Raw genomic sequence first — 16832 nt, forward strand, 5'->3', positions numbered from 1 at the left:
CTGTCGGGACGCATCCATGGATGATGAAGGGGAACCATGTGTTTGGTAAGCAAACCTAACTAGATCGGTAGATCAATTGTTGTTTGTCGGAGGAAGGGAGAGACACAACTAATGAGGTAGATCGATCGATGTGTGGGTAAAAACGAGTTATAAGGACCTAGCTGGCTATATGTATAGCGAGAGATCGGTCGGTGTACGTCCATTTGTTAGAGGCAAATAAGGCCCAGCGAGACGGATAGACAGAGAGAATGGAGCTAGGAGGTGGTGCGAGAGGCCCAACTACTAGCTAGATAGGGGGAGGAGTGTGCGGTTGTGAGATCGATGAAAAGAGGGGCGAGAGTTTACACGTGTGTCTGACCATATGAGAGACACGAGGCAAGGACACATAAAGGAGGAGATTGAAGCTGTGTGTGTATGCTGTAGGCAGGCATCGCTGGAGAGGTTTATCGATCGGTGTGTGTCGGAAAGGAGTTGTGGAGACTCTGGGAGAACGACCTAAAGAAAAAAATGAATGTGCCCGGTGGATAGAATGCCGAGGGAGGGGGAGGGCGAGGAGGGCGTGTGCATGCACGAGAGAAAGTTAGTGGTAGCTACAAAGGTTAGAGGATTGTGTGGGTGTAAGAGACTAACAAAGATCATAATTTGATATGAAAGCGGATTCATATATTTGAATAGGAGATCATAGTGTTTTAAACATTGCATGCATGAATATAGCGGTGATACACGTGCTGTGCACATGTTATACCATAATGTGATAATGCATGGCGTTTGCAACTCACAGCTAAATGCCGAACAATCTAAACCATACTATACATCAAACAATCTCACATTTTATTTGAATTTGTGATAATGTGCGGCGTTTGCAGCTTACAACTAAATATCGAGCAATCTAAACAATACTATATATCGAACATTCTCACATTTTATTTGAATTTGTGGTAATGTGTGGTGTTTGCAACTCACATCTAAATACTTGTAGGCGTAGGGGGCGGGGCACCATACATAATGTGATAAACACATTATACATATGAGACATGGTTTAGATTATGAAGATCTAGCTAGAGCTAGAAATGTAATGTGATTTGAAATCAAAATAAAGTGGATTCAAAAAATCTAGTTCGAGTTCATATAGTACACATAGTTCATATGTAACTCGAGACTAATCATGTGGTGTGCTGTGAAGATAATACACAAACGATGGTTTAACTTGACAATAATGATGATTGTAGATCTTATTAAAACAGAGAAACGAATTCAAATGCTTTGACTTCACAACAATCATTACTGTAGATCTTATTCAAATTTAGTTCATATTGAAGCGGTAGTATATACGTTTGGAATGCACTAAAACGTTCATTTGAGTAGTAGGTTGCATGCATTATACACGTAGCGAAATATTTTAATTGAACATAACATGAATTCAAAGTTTTGAATGACATTTGTAGTGCGCATTGATTTGGTACAGTACACGTTAGGCTTGTCCGGAAATTTCAACCCGCGCCTTGTTAGCCCGAAATATTTAAGATATATCTTTGTCTCGTTGTGCTCCGACAACTCCCTCCATCTCAACCCGCGCCTTGCTATTCCGAAATTACAACGCGCGCGAAAACTCCCACCTCCTGTGAAATCCCGACACGCGAAATGCCCGTGGTACCCCTGAACCGAAAGAACCGCCTCAAATCGGTGGGGGGTACTTTCGTAACTTACCCCACATTTCGGACAAGCGCGTCTCTAAGCCATGGTTCCCCACTGCCATCCCATCCGCCCACCCATTCGTACACCGAGGCCGCGAAAACCCGCGACGAAACCCCACACCCTGCTCCGTCCGCCACCCAGCCGGAGCCTCTTCCCCGACGACGTCGTCCACAGCAACACCTCGACGTCCCTCATCCACCGTACCGGATGAGGATCCGTCGTCGATCTCATCGTCCCGCCGGTTCAGCCACCCCGTCCTCCACCTCCAAGGAGCTGCCCCGACGTTCCCCTCGTCTTTCGCGCCACCTCCATTCCCACACCGCCGTCTTCACCTGCACCACCGGAAGAGCATCATCATCACCGTTTCCTCGGATGAAGCTGCGGCCTAATCGGCGCCACCAAAGAGGTTGTACACTAATCGCCGCATTTTCTTCTTGATTCGATCTCACGGTGCTGCCGGCGCTCGGTCCCGAGCCGACACGGCGCGGCTCCATCCACGGCGGCGTCGCCGGCCACTTCCTCCACGGCGTCGCTCCCTCGGCGGCGACGTCCACATCAGTAGGAGCTGCTGCTGCTTTAGCTCTCGCTCGCTGCTGCTCTGCTCTTGCTCTCGGTCCCCTGCCTGGTCTGCTCTTGCTATTGCTCTTGCTCGCGCTGCTGCTCTCGCTCTTGCTCTTGCTTGCGATGCTGCTCCGATTTGGCTACACTTCAGTCGACTGAATCGACTTTTGGGTCAGTCGATTTTCAAGGGGTGGGCTCGCCGGGGTGAAGGAAGAACCAGCCGCAGCGGGGAGGGGGGCTCGCCGGAGAGGTACCCCACTATCTATCTTAGGGTTCAGGATGGGGGCGGTGGTCGCCGGCGGTGGCGGGGCGTTGGCGGGGCGGTGGCCTGGGGATCGCCGGAGAAAAAGCTCGGCACGGGGGGGCCTAGAGGGATGGCCGGGGCGGCGGCGGACCGGCGGTGGGGAGTGTTTTCGGGGCGGGCGGGGCGGCGCACCGCCGGCCGCGGGCGGCGGGGGGCTGCTGTTTGGCCGGTGGTGGCTGGCGGCTCAGGGGGGTGGAGGTTGAAGATGAACCGCAGGCCCTTGATTTCGTATCCAACGGCTGCAAAATCGACTGACCAGAGATGAAAAAGTCAGTCGACCGACGTGTAGCCTCACCTTGCTAGTGCGTTCAGTTTCGACAGCAAAATTCAGTTTCGACAGCAAAATTCAGTTTCGACAGTTAGGTTCAGTTTCGACAGTTAAGTTCAGTTTCGACAGTTAAGTTCAGTTTGACAGTTAAGTTCAGAGATGAGCGGCTGATGTATTTTACATCTAGCACTTTGTGGTTATGTATTTTACGTCATGTATTGGAGATGCTATTAGAATTCCACTCAGGTTAACGTTGTTCGTTGTCTCTCTTGTCCTGCTTCAGCCTCGGCGTCGTACAACTCACCGGAGCTGCTCCAACGACGAAACCCTCCATCACAGCGGAGCAGTACCTCGGGCTCCATCTCCAGACGCCTAAGATCTTCTTCCCCTCCTCCGACAGCAAAGTCAGCCGGAGCATCCTCACCGGCCAACCCAATCACGCTGAGATCGACATGGCTTCGCCAAAGAGGTTGTACACTTGTTGCATCTCTTTTTTACTCTACATGTTATATATATTGTCCACTGAGCACACGGATTTGTTCCTTTAGTGTCTCCTTGAAAGAAAAAACGTAGGAATTTTAATTTTCACTTGTCCTCCTTTTCAAATTCCTATTCATGAAGCACAAGACTAAGAGATAGTAGTATAATAGCATTATAACCGTACATTTTCTTGTGGTTTGACTTAATATCACCATGCTTCTTTGCATCCTGTGATCTTCCAATTGTTGTGAATCAAACACCCAGATTGGCAGAAATCATGTGTTTTTAAATTCTCTGTTTTGCACGTGCATTCCTATCCTATTCCTGTCTATTTCCTATCCCTGCATTGTTGGAATCCTCCAATTTAAACGAGCCATTACAAAATTACTTCTCTTACAGATAGTTTTTCAAAGAAAACCTTGCGAGCCTTGCGTGGCAATATAATTTCATGCAGACGTCGCTCCATGGTCGGCGCAAAGGTATCCCCCTCCACGCATTTCGGATTGTAATCGAGAGGAAGATATCTGTTCTGAGGAGGATTCAGAAGGAGAAGATAACTCCTATTTACCCCCTGAGGTCTTCGCTCTAACTTGGCATGTTGATGTTGGTTATATCATGCATATGGTGTCTTGCATTGCTTACTTTATACATCAAATATGTCATCTGCTTAGTTTAGACATCCTTTGTGCGAATGCCATCTGTTTAGTTTATTCATCGTTTATGTGAATTATGCAACGCCACCTTGTTTAGCCAGGCATCATATATGTGAATTTTGCAATGCCATCCTGCTTAGCCAGTCATCTTATATGTAAATTATATCAGGCCATCCTTTTTTTCCGTTACATATTACATTTGTCAACAATGTTAGTACATTCAACTGCTCTTCGTGTGCATCAGCCATTTGACACGGTGATGGCAAATTCTGGAGTGAAAACAAGGTCTTCTGAGCAGACTATGCTATCTGACAAAGTGCATATCTCGCTGTTTATGGATAGCTCCTTAGAGGAGGATTCAGAGACAGATGACCAGTCCTATTCCCCCCCGAGGTGTATGCTCTAACTTGGCAGGGTTATGTTGCTCATATCGTGCGTATGGTGTCTCACATTGCTATGCCATTTGATTAGTTTAGACATGCTTTGTGTGAATGCCACCTGTTCAGTGTCTAATTACCTTATATGTGAATTATGCATTGCCATCTTGTTGCAAGACATTATATATGTGAATTATACAATGCTATCTTGTTGCAAAGGCATTATATATGTGAATTATGCAATGCCATGCTGTTTAGCCAATCATCATGTATGTGAATTATATCATGCTATCATTTTTTTGTATTACGTGTTCCATTTGTCGACGATGTTTGTATATTCAACTACTCTTCCTGTGCATCAGCCATTTGAAGCGGTGATGGAAGTATCTGGAGTGAAAACAAGGTATTCAGAGCAGACAATGCTACCTGCTGAAGTAGACATCTTGCTGGCTACAGAGAGCTCCTCAGAGGAGGATTCAGAGACTGATGACCAGTCCTATTTCCCCCATGAGGTCTATCCTCAAACTTGGCAGGGTTATATTACCCATGTCATGCATGTTGTCTTGCATTGCTTAGTCTTTACATCATATATAGATTTCCATCTGCTTACTTGCTTACTATATAAATCATATATTTGAATTATATCATGCCATCATGTTTACATAGTACATACGCATCATCTATCTGAATTATGGCATGGCAACCCATTTAATAAAGACATCATATAGTTATATCATCTCATCATGTTTAGTGTTTACAGTCATCATATTTAGAATTATGGCATTCTATCCATGAATGTATGTGAATTATGGCATGCCAACCTATTTAATAAACACATTATATAGTTATGTCATGTTATCCTGTTTACATAGTCTCATATTTTGGACTATGTCTTTCCATCTTTTTTAGTTAGCCATCATAATGTGAAATTGTGTCATGCTATCCTGTTTAGTTAGCCATCATATATATGAAATTGTGTCATGCTATCCTGTTTGGTTAGACAATATAAATATGAATTATTTCATGCCCTCTTTTATTCCCCACTATCCATTGCACCCGTCTATCATACAATGTCTATACTTTCAATTACTTTTCTTGTTTATCAACCATTTGAATTAGAGAGCGTGATGGCAGTATCTAAGGGAGTAACAACACGGTCTTCAGAAAAGATAGTGCTACCAGTTGATGTAGATAGAACCACGGTTGTACTTGCCCAAGGACCAGATCACCACACATAACCCAGACTCTCGCAGATTGTACCCCTACCCAGTTGGACAGAGAACCAGCTACACCCCTTCTAACCCCAACCCCGGCAGATAGTAACCCAGTTCCAGTTGACACAGCACCGTCTCCACCACAAAGCACCCAAACATGAGTGGTTAGTAAGGGAACTACAGTGCCCAAAGCACGAGGACCACCACTCCGAATCCCAACTCAACGCTTAAAGGAGAAGAAGATTTGTTCTCAGGTCAGGTTGGTTCATACTCCTTTGCTCTTGCATTACTGTATTTACTCATACCAACTATTTTCAAATTTGAAGAATGGAATTGAAACTCCAATGGCACAACAGGTATGTTTTAAACTTGTTGCTTTAACTGGTTTGCTGTTGTAACCTTCTCTATGTTGATTTCAGTTTCAATTGAATAAACAGTTATGTTCTCATGTCATGCACATTACAAGTGTTGTTATTGCTCTATAGTTACCCACACTTATATTCTGTCTATTCTGCTTTGTCTTGAACAAATATTATTTGAACCGTGTCTCTATCTTGATTTGGCAACAAAAACTAGAATGATATAGACCATAAAGTGACCATGGTACATAGATATATATTTGTTTCATGCTGTTATCCTGTCCACTTTACTACTGAACTCATTTACCAAAATGAGTTTCATATACAACATGGTAAACATGTGATGTGTCTGCTTGTTTCTCTTTTAGAATGCGGACAAAATATTGGAGAACAGTACCGCATTATCCAGTGGTAAAGGAAGTAATGCAGATAAGATTCAAGATAGTGAGACATCCTTGTTGGTCTCCAAGAAAGCTGATAAAAACTATCTTGACGACAGTGAGGGAACCCAAAAGTCCTGTCTTGATGTAGTGTTCGAGTTACTGGCAACTACTGCTGGCACAAGCTCTTCAAAACTCGCTGCCTGAATCAGTTCGTCTTCTTGAGTCTCAACTTCAAGTTGAAAGACATCGATCAGATGTGCTGCGACACGAAGCTGAAGGACTGAGGAAGTCCCTGCAGAATTCAGATGCATATTTTCTGGTGTAACAGCAAGCGCTGGAGGATTTAAGCGCCAAACAAGAGAAAGTTAATAAGCTTGCTAAGCATCTTGCCAGCATTAGGGGTACCCAGGATATTGTTTCTTGAGATCTTCTGAAGTGGTTTAAGTTCTGGATTTGTTTTGTTGCGGCGTTGGTCGCCAACTTTGACAACCAGTGTATATGATATGCTGCTTTGTTCCCTATATTTGCGCTGGTGGCGAACTATGATGCCCAATGGATGTAATATGTGTAACAGCCGTGATAGCCTAGCATAAGTTGCTTGCTTATTTATTTCCTTGTTGTCTTGTTTATTTGTTTGCTTTTAGTCAGTGCAATTCTTTTTAAAACTAGGCCACAATAACCATGGGCTAATATTTACTGTAGTGACACTGGGCCTCCTATGGGCCGTAGAAACCGTGGGCCTTCTACAGGCCGTAGAAACAGTAGGCCTTCTATGGGACGTAGAAACAATGGGCCTTCTACGGCCCGTAGAAACAATGGGCCTTCTATGGGCCGTACAAACAATGGGCCTTCTACGGGCCGTATCATCAACGGGCCTTCTACGGGCCATATGACCATAACGGGTCATCGTTAATAGGCCGTATTTGATGATGCTATGAAAACGGCCCAATGTATTAATGGACCACAAACGGGCCGATGTAACCACGTGCTGAATTTGGCCCACAAGTAGAAAATGACAGTAAGGGGCCGTAAGTAAACGAATGCTGGAAATGAGCCCAAGAATAAATGGGCTCTGAGAAGGCCGAAAGATAACATTTGCTGGAAACGGCCCAACTGAATAACGGACCCTTAATGGGTATAAAGTGATATACTGTTCATTACGGGCCAGTTTCACCATGGGCCGTTAATGGGTGTAAAGTGATACACTGTTCATTGCGGGCCAGTTTCACCACGGGCCGTTAATAGGCCAAGAGTTACATAGGGCCTCATATGGGCCGAAAGACGTCGTGGGCCATACATGGGCCAGAAGTGAAAACGGAGTGGAATCATATTGGATGGCCCAGATGACGCTACTGGGCCTAATTCGGATAGGGTGTAACGGGCCTTGGGTAAGAGTGATGTAAATGGGCTATATGCGAGCAGGCCGTTAACAGGCTTTCCATGGGCCAGCCCGCCACCTTTTGACCAAGTCAAACGGGCCAGCCTTTTCATAGGAATGGGCCTCTGTTGGGCCGTGCCACGTGTCGACGTATCATAGGCGCCTTCTGTCCAATGAGTGGATGACATCTGTCCCAACGGTGAGCCGACACGTGTTTCCTCCAGCCAATGATGATTTTACACGTGGAAAATCCCCATTGGTCGGGGCTGTTAACGGGTTATCGGATCCAAAACCCGACCCGATAGATTAATGGCGTTCCGTTACGGTGGATGCCACGTGTCGGTCACCCTTGACAAAAGCACTTCTGTGACGCGCGATTTATTGTCATGGAAGTGGACACTTCCGTGATGATAATTTTGGTAATGTCATGGAACACTTCTACGACAGCACAAGTATGACTATCTTGATTCTGTCATAAATTTGTCATGGATGTACATGCATGACAAAAAACGCGACCTACTGTGACAAACACGTATCATCATGGAAGTGTATTTTTTTTGTAGTGTGAACCCGATGAGCGCGCTTTCCTATTTAGGATCCAGGTTAGCACTGATAATGAACTGTTTAGATGAGTCGCCAGGAACAAAGTCAACTAGCTTGGTGTCGTCGACCGATTTAAACTTCATCACCGACTCATGCTCTATGGTTGGCTTTTTCAAAGACGTCATGTCCGCCGGGTCAACATTGTCCTTGTAAAACTTCAATTCCTCTGTTGCACAGATAGACTCAGGGTAAGCAGCATCGCCTTCCTCACATTCCAGGGCTATCTTCTGACTCCCATGCATTGTGATGGTTCCCTTATGACCCGGCATCTTGAGCTGCAGATAAACATAACATGGTCGTGCCATGAACTTTGCATAAGCTAGTCGGCCAAATAGAGTGTGATACGGGCTTTTGATTTTGACCACTTCAAAAGTTAACTTCTCAGCCCTGGAATCATGCTCATCTCCAAAGGCCACTTCCAGCTCAATCTTACCCAATGGGTACGCCGACTTACCAGGCACCACTCCATGGAAAATAGTGTTGGACGTCTTAAGATTTTTATCAGTCAACCCCATGCGATGGAAAGTATCATAATAAAGGATGTTGATGCTACTGCCTCCATCCATGAGCACTTTAGTGAATTTATATCCTCCAACTTGAGGCGCCACCACCATGGCCAAGTGACCCGGATTGTCAACCCGGGGAGGGTGATCCTCTCTACTCCACAAAATAGGCTGCTCAGACCAGCGCAAGTAACAAGGAACTGCCGGCTCAATAGTGTTCACAGCCCTCTTATGAAGCTTCTGGTCCCGCTTGCACAAACTGGTGGTAAACACATGATACTGTCCACTATTCAGCTGCTTTGGATTACTTTGATATCTGGATTGCTGCTGCTGGTGACCCCCTTGGCCGGATTGCTGGTTATAACCACCTTGATTATTTTGGTGGCCCTGAAAGCTGGAATTAGAGCCACCACCTCCATAACCCGGGCCATGAAAACCGCCGCCGCCTGAGCTGCCGCCCAGTCCATGATTGCTGTCAAACATGTTGGAGTTCTTGAAAGCCTTCATAATCGTACAATCCTTCCACGGGTGAGTGGCCGGCTTCTCCCGAGTGCCATGCCTTGGACAGGGCTCATTCAACAACTGCTCAAGAGTGGGACCTGACCCGCCGGACCGAGGAGGCAGCCTCCCCTTACGTCGTTGATTGTTGCCCGACGCATTGGTGTTAGCCACAAACTTCGAGCTACCATCAGCCTTACATTTGTTATTGCCCCCTTGATTCACCGGGTTATGTTGCGGGCCCTCAGCGTTGCCATTCTTCTTTCCCTTCCTTGTCTTCTCATCGTCAAACTCAGGATCCTTGGTACTATCAGAGTCCGCATATTTAACTAGAGCCGCCATCAGCTGGCCATGTCATTACAATCGCGCTTGAGCCACCCCAGCTTCTTTTTCAGAGGCTCAAAACGGCAAATTTTCTCCAACATTAAGACTGCAGAGCCGGTGTCCATCTTATCGGATGAGTGTATGATTGCTTTGACCCGGCAAACCCAATTGGTCATGGACTCACCCTCCTCTTGCTTGCAATTAGTCAAGTCCACAATCGACATGGGCTGCTTGCATGTGTCTTTAAAGTTCTGAATAAACCAGGCCTTTAACTCTGCCCATGAACCGATGGAGTTAGGTGGCAACCCCTTCAACCAAGTACGGGCCGTTCAATCCAGCATCATGGTGAAGTACTTGGCCATTGTAGCATCACTGACTTCCAGTAGCTCCATGGCCATCTCATAGCTTTCAATCCATGCCTGAGGGGGTAAGTCGGCCGTGTAATTAGGCACTTTTCGAGGTCCCTTGAAATCCTTTGGAAACCACTCATTACGCAGAGTCGGCACCAAACAAGGTACATCCGCGGTCCTAGAGGTCACACCTGCCTCGATTGAAGTCGTCGGATAAACCGGAGGGGCTAATAAGCCGCCTGCTCAGCTTGTTAACACACTCTATCCTGATCAACCAAATTAAGAGCTCCATCCCGAGCCGGGTCATGCCCGCGCGGCTGGTCATGGCGTCAGGCGTTGCTTGAAACAACTGGTGAGTCCATGTGCCTGTTATAGCTCCGGCTCGGGCGGGGGGTCGAGTGGATCCTATCCCGGCTATAAGAATATGCCTCCTGCTGCACCAAGACTGTTTGAAGAAGTTCCCTGACCCTTCGTGTTTCAACCGCCGTTGGAGAGTCACCATCCACCGGGAGAGCCGCCAATCATGCCGCCGCAGCGATCATGTTCTCCAAAGGGTTAGAATAATGACCCGGTGGTGTCGGTACATGCTGAGGCGGGGTAGTATTCAGCCGAGGGGGTTCCGTCACACGTGGTTGAACCGGCGTCCCAGCCCTGGGTGCCACGGCCTGGTTTATCTCCAGCTGGTTACTGGGCCCTACCCCGGGCGTGCGGAAGAGGTTTCTAGGCTCGTAACCCACATGAAGACAGGACTGGTGCCTTCTCCTCATGATCTCATTTGATGCGTTCTGATCCATCGTGAGCTAGAAAGTCTGCGACTAAATCCGCTGAGCCTGAGCATCCAGAGCCACCCATTTCGTGGTCATCCTGACGTCCTCCGCCACCAGGTCTTCTTTGGCTTGCACTATGTCCTGATTTAACTACGCCACTTCTGCATCATGTTGAGCTTGATTTGCCAGGTTGACTACAACCGTTAGGAGGGTTGTCAACTTATCCATTAAAGCCATCAAAGCCTGAGCCGGTGAGCGCACAGGGCCTCCTACCCCGGCTGATGTTACCGCTGCTGACCCGGAAGTCATTGTTGCCACAGCCGTAGAGTTCTGCCCGGGTTGCGTGCCAGCCATGAAGATCCCGACTCTGTTTGGTGGCTCAAAGGGGTCCGGAATACTGTTGCCATCGGAACAACCCCCAAGCCCGCCATCTTGCAGTTGATACAACAAATCGGTCTCTCCCGTGGACGACTCACCATCAGAGTAGATGGCCGTCTCACCGCCAGACACAGATCCACCCAGGAGGGGCCGGGTTATACTTGCAAATATTCTTACAGCCCAAGACCTAGGATGTAGATGGCGGCTTAGTTAAGGGCCTAAGGCCCAGAGGCGACTTAAGGTCCGTAGTGATAAACCGCCATGTATGCGTGACTTGTATTGTAAGGCAAGAATAGTTAAGAGACCGAGACGGACACTGTTTATGAGCCGCTCGGGACTCTATAGAGCCACTGGGCATCAGCCTCTGTATATAAAGGGATGACCAGGCGGTGGTTCAGGGCAAGTAACAACAACTCGAGAGCTAGGTCAGCGATTCGCTCCCTGGTTATCGAGACATAAGCATCCCACTCAAAACTGGATCGTAGGCTTTTACCTTCACCGTAAGGGGACGAAGGAGTATAAACCTCGTGTCCTTTGTCCCGATTAACCCCTTCATGCTTCCTAGTTGCGATGGCTCCATGACTAAGTCCTTTCACTAGGACATCTGCCGTGACAATTCCACGATAGTTGGCGCCCACCGTAGGGCCAGCGCACGGTGGATTCGAGTTCTTGAAGGGCAGCTTCGAAGGGCTCCAGGGATACGCTGTTGGCTGGATGACAAAGAGTCGTCGCGGCAAGCTCTACGGCAGAATTCACATCTTCATCGTCAAGATCGGCGGGCGAGGACCTGAGCCGGACATCTGCACCGACCTCGTCGAAACGGCTCAGCGCGCGAAACCCACCCGGGCTCCGCCTGCTGTGAAGCATGCCTTCGTGGGATGCATCCATGAAGGGCTCTCTGAAGGATCTGTATCTGGCGGCGAGACGGCCATCTACTCTGATGGCGGGTCATCAACGGGTGAGACAGATTCGTTGTATCAACCGCAAGATGGCGGGCTCGGGGGCTGTTCTGATGGCAGCAGTATTCCGGATTGCTTCGAGCCACCGAGCAGAGTTGGGATCTTCATGGCCGGCACACAACCTATCCAAGACACCACAAATGCGGCAGCCATGACTTCTGGGTCAGCAGCAGCCGGGGCGGGAGGCCCTGTGCGCTCGCTGGCTCAAGTGTTGATGGATCTCACAGATAAGCTGACCACTCTGTTAACCGCCGTGGTCAACCCGGCGGACCATGCTCTTCATGACATGGAGGTGGCACAGTTAAAATTGGATATGGTGCAGGCTAAGGAAGACCTAGCAGCGGAAGATGTCAGCATAACCGCAGAGCGGGCAGCTCTAGATGTTCAGGCTCAGCAGATTCAGGCATAGACTTTCTGGCTCACGCAAGACTAGAAAGCGTCTAATGAGGTCATGAGGAGAAGGCATCAGAAGACTCAGTCTCGACTCCCCCCGGTTTATGATCCTCAAAACCTCTTTCACACACCGGGGGCAGGGCCCAGTAACCCGCTGTGGCTCTCACCGCGTACAAGTAACCGGCCGTGGCTCTCCCCGCGTACAAGTAACCCGCTGTGGCTCTCCATGCGTACAGGGGCGGACCGTGTTGCAGCACCCGGGGACGGCGCGCCGGTTCAACCGCAGGTGATGGGACCTCCCCGCGTAAACACGGCTCCACCTCAGTATGTACCAACACCTCTGGGTCACTATTCTAACCCGTTGGAGAACATGATAGCGGCAGCGGGACAGTTGGCGGCTCTCCCAATTGATGGTGACTCTCCAGTGGCGGTTGAAACCCGCCGGGTCAGAGAACTTCTTCAGACGGCCTTAGCACAGCAGGAGGCGTACTCATACAGCCGTGACATGATCCATTCGACCCCTCGTCCAAGCCGAAGCCCGAGTTATAGCAGGCACATGGATTCAGCGGCCGTTTCAAGCAACGTCCGGCGTCGTAACCACCCAGGTGGGCAAGACCCGGTGCGCCATGAGGCCTTTAACTTGGTTGATCAAGACAGAATACGACAAGAGGTTGAGCGAGCGGCTCAGCAGGCGGCTCAATTGACGGCTTACCAGCCGTATCCGGCTTATCCGAAGACTTCTATCGAGGCAGGTGTGGCCACTAGGACCGGAGGAGTCCCCTGTCTAGTGCCGGCTCTACGTAATGAGCGTTTGCCCAAAGATTTATGGGACCTCGGAAGGTGCCGAATTACACGGCCGACTTACAGCCCGGGGCATGGATCGAAAGTTACAAGATGGCTATGGAGTTATTGGAGGTGAGTGATGCTGCGATGGCCAAGTACTTTACCATGATGTTGGATGGGATCGCCCGCACTTGGTTGAAAGGCCTACCACCTAATTCAATCAGTTCATGGGCGGAGCTAAAGGCCAGGTTCATCCATAATTTCAAAGATACCTGCAAGCAGCCCATGTCAATTGTGGATTTGACGAATTGCAAGCAAGAGGAGGGCGAGTCTACAACCCATTGGATGCGCCGGGTTAAAGCCATAATACATTCATCTGATAAGATGGATGCCGGCTCTGCAGTCTTAATGTTGGAGAAAAATTGTCGTTTTTTGCCTCTTAAACTGGGGTGGCTCAAGCGCGATTGTAATGATATGGGCACACTGATGGCGGCTCTGGTCAAATATGCCGACTCTGATAGTAGCAAGGATCCCGAGTCTGATGATGACAAGGCAGGGAAGGGAAAGAAGAATGGCAACGACAAGGGCCCTCAACACAACCCGGCAAATGAAGGAGGTAATAAACGTAAGGCTGACGGTAGTTTGGATTTTGTGGCTAACACTAGTGCACAGGGTAACAACCAACAGCGCAAAGGGAGGCCGCCTCCCCGGTTTGGCGGGTCAGGCCCCACACTTGAGCAATTGTTGAATGAGCCCTGTCCGAGACACGGCACTCAGCAGAAGTCGGCTACCCATTTATGGAAGGATTGTACGATCATGAAGGCCTTCAAAAATTCCAACATGTTTGATGGCAACAACAGGCAGGGCGGCGGCTCAGGTGGTGGTGGCTTTCATGGCCCAGGCGGCGGGTCAAATCCCAATTTTAAAAATTCTCAAGGAAACCAAGGTGGGTATAACCAACAATCGGGCCAGGGAGGTCAGCCACAGCAGCAACGTGGATACCAGAGCAATCCAAAGCAGCTGAATAGTGGGCAATATCTTGTGTTTACCACGAGTTTGTGTAAACGAGACCAGAAGCTTCATAAGAGGGATGTGAATGTTGTTGAGCCGGCAGTTCTTCGTTACTTGAGATGGTCTGAGCAGCCTATTCTATGGAGTAGGGAGGATCACCCCGGGTTTATAATCCGGGTCACTTAGACTTGGTGGTGGCCCCTCAGGTGGGTGGATATAAATTCACCAAAGTACTCATGGATGGAGGCAGCAGCATCAATATCCTCTATTATGAGACCTTCCATCGCATATGGGGCTAACTGATAAAAGCCTTAAGCAGTCTAACACTGTCTTCCATGGAGCCATGCCCGGTAAATCAGCATATCCAGTCAGTAAGATCGAATTGGAGGTAGCCTTTGGGGATGAATATGACTCCAGAGCCGAAAAATTGATGTTTGAAGTAGTCAAGATCAAGAGCCCATATCATGCTTTGGGCGGCCGGCTTATGCCAAATTCATGGCACGGCCGTGTTATGTGTATTTGCATCTCAAGATGCTAGGTCATAAGGGAACCATTATGGTGCATGGGAGCCGGAAGGTAGCCTTGGAATGTGAAGAAGGTGACGCGGCTTATGCTGAGTCGGTCTGTGCAACAAAAGAGTCAAAATTTTACAAGGACAATGTTGACCCGGCGGATATGACATCTTTAAAGAAGCCAACCACAGAGCATGAGCCAGTCATGAAGTTTAAGTTGGCCGATGATACTAAGCTTGTTGACTTTGTTCCAGGTGACTCATCCAAACAGTTCAGTATCAGTGCTAATTTGGATCCCAAATAGGAAAGCGCGCTCATCGAGTTCACCCGTGAGAACCGGGACATTTTTGCATGGAAACCTTCTGACATGCTAGGTGTACCGAGAGAACTCGCTGAGCACACTCTTAATATTGATCCAAAGTTTAAACCTGTCAAGCAGTTTCTTTGGCGGTTTAATGAGAAGAGGCGGAAGGCCATTGGTGAGGAGGTAGCCCGGCTCTTAGCAGCTGGGTTCATCATTGAAGTGTTTCATCCAGAGTGGTTGGTTAACCCGGTGCTTGTGATTAAGAAAAACGGCACTTGGCGTATGTGTGTGGATTACACGGATTTAAACAAGGCTTGTCCAGCTGATCCTTTTGCTCTCCCTCGTATTGATCAAATCATTGATGCTACAGCGGGTTGTGAGCGTTTGAGTTTTTTGTATTCTTACTCTGGTTATCATCAGATCAAGATGGCAGTTAAGGACTAGGAGAAGACGATGTTCATTACTCCGTTTGGAGCCTTCTGCTATGTATCAATGCCTTTTGGGCTCAAGAGTGCCCAGGCGACTTACCAGCGATGTGTGCAGAAAATTGTCTTCATAATCAAATTGGGCGCAATGTTCATGCTTATGTGGATGACATAGTGGTGAAATCCAGAGAGAAGGAGACCTTGATTGATGATCTCAAGGAAACCTTTGACAATCTTCGGGTTTACAAGATGATGCTTAACCCGGCCAAGTGTGTTTTTGGTGTGCCTGCAGGCAAGCTTTTGGGTTTTCTAGTTTCTAACAGGGGCATCGAGGCTAACCCGGAAAAGATCAAGGCCATCACCTCTCTGTCCAAACCAGGGTGTGTCAATTACGTTCAGCGTTTGGCGGGTCATATCGCTGCTTTAAGCCGGTTCATAAGCCGGTTAGGTGAGAAGGCCATACCACTGTATCAAATGATGAAGAAGACAGATAACTTCATCTGGAGTGACGCTGCCAATGCTGCTTTTGAAGATCTGAAGAGACAGCTGGCTGAGCCGCCGGTTCTTGCTGCTCCCATTGATAAGGAGCCCTTGCTATTATATGTGGCTGCTAACACGCATGTCGTCAGCGTGGCCATCATGGTGGAGCGCAAGGAGGCTGGCAAGGAACACCCGGTTCAACGACCGATTTACTACATCAGCGAGGTGCTTATTGAGTCCAAGCAACGGTATCCGCATTGGCAGAAGCTCGTTTATGGGGTGTTCATGGCAAGCCGGAAGCTTAAGCAATACTTCCTGGGCCACCCCGTCACTATGGTTAGTTTTGCTCCTTTGGGGGATATCATTCAAAACAGAGAGGCCACAGGGCGAGTCACGAAGTGGGCCATTGAGCTTGGGTCTCATGGCTTAAAGTATGTGCCATGCACAACTATTAAATCTCAAGCACTAGTAGATTTCATCAACGATTGGACAGAGCTGTAGATGCCTGAAGAAAATCCGGACAACACGTATTGGACAATTTATTTTGACGGGTCCAGGCAATTGGAGGGCTCGGGGGCTGGAGTTGTTTTGGCTTCCCCTCGAGGTGATAAATTTTTTTATGTGCTACAGTTGATATTTCCCTGTACTAAGAATGCAGCTGAGTATGAAGCCTTACTGCATGGTCTCTGGATGGCTAAGGAGATGAGCTTAAGCCGGGTAAGGTGTTTCGGCGACTCAGATCTGGTGGCTCAGCAGGTATCAGGAAAATGGGATTCTAAGGATCCTCTCATGGCGGCTTATCGCCGTGAAGTTAATGCAATTGCTGGACACTTCAAGGGTTATCAAGTGAGCACATTGGCCGCAGAAAGA

The sequence above is a fragment of the Triticum aestivum genome, chromosome 7B (assembly GCF_018294505.1).
Source record: "Triticum aestivum cultivar Chinese Spring chromosome 7B, IWGSC CS RefSeq v2.1, whole genome shotgun sequence".
Taxonomy (NCBI): domain Eukaryota; kingdom Viridiplantae; phylum Streptophyta; class Magnoliopsida; order Poales; family Poaceae; genus Triticum; species Triticum aestivum.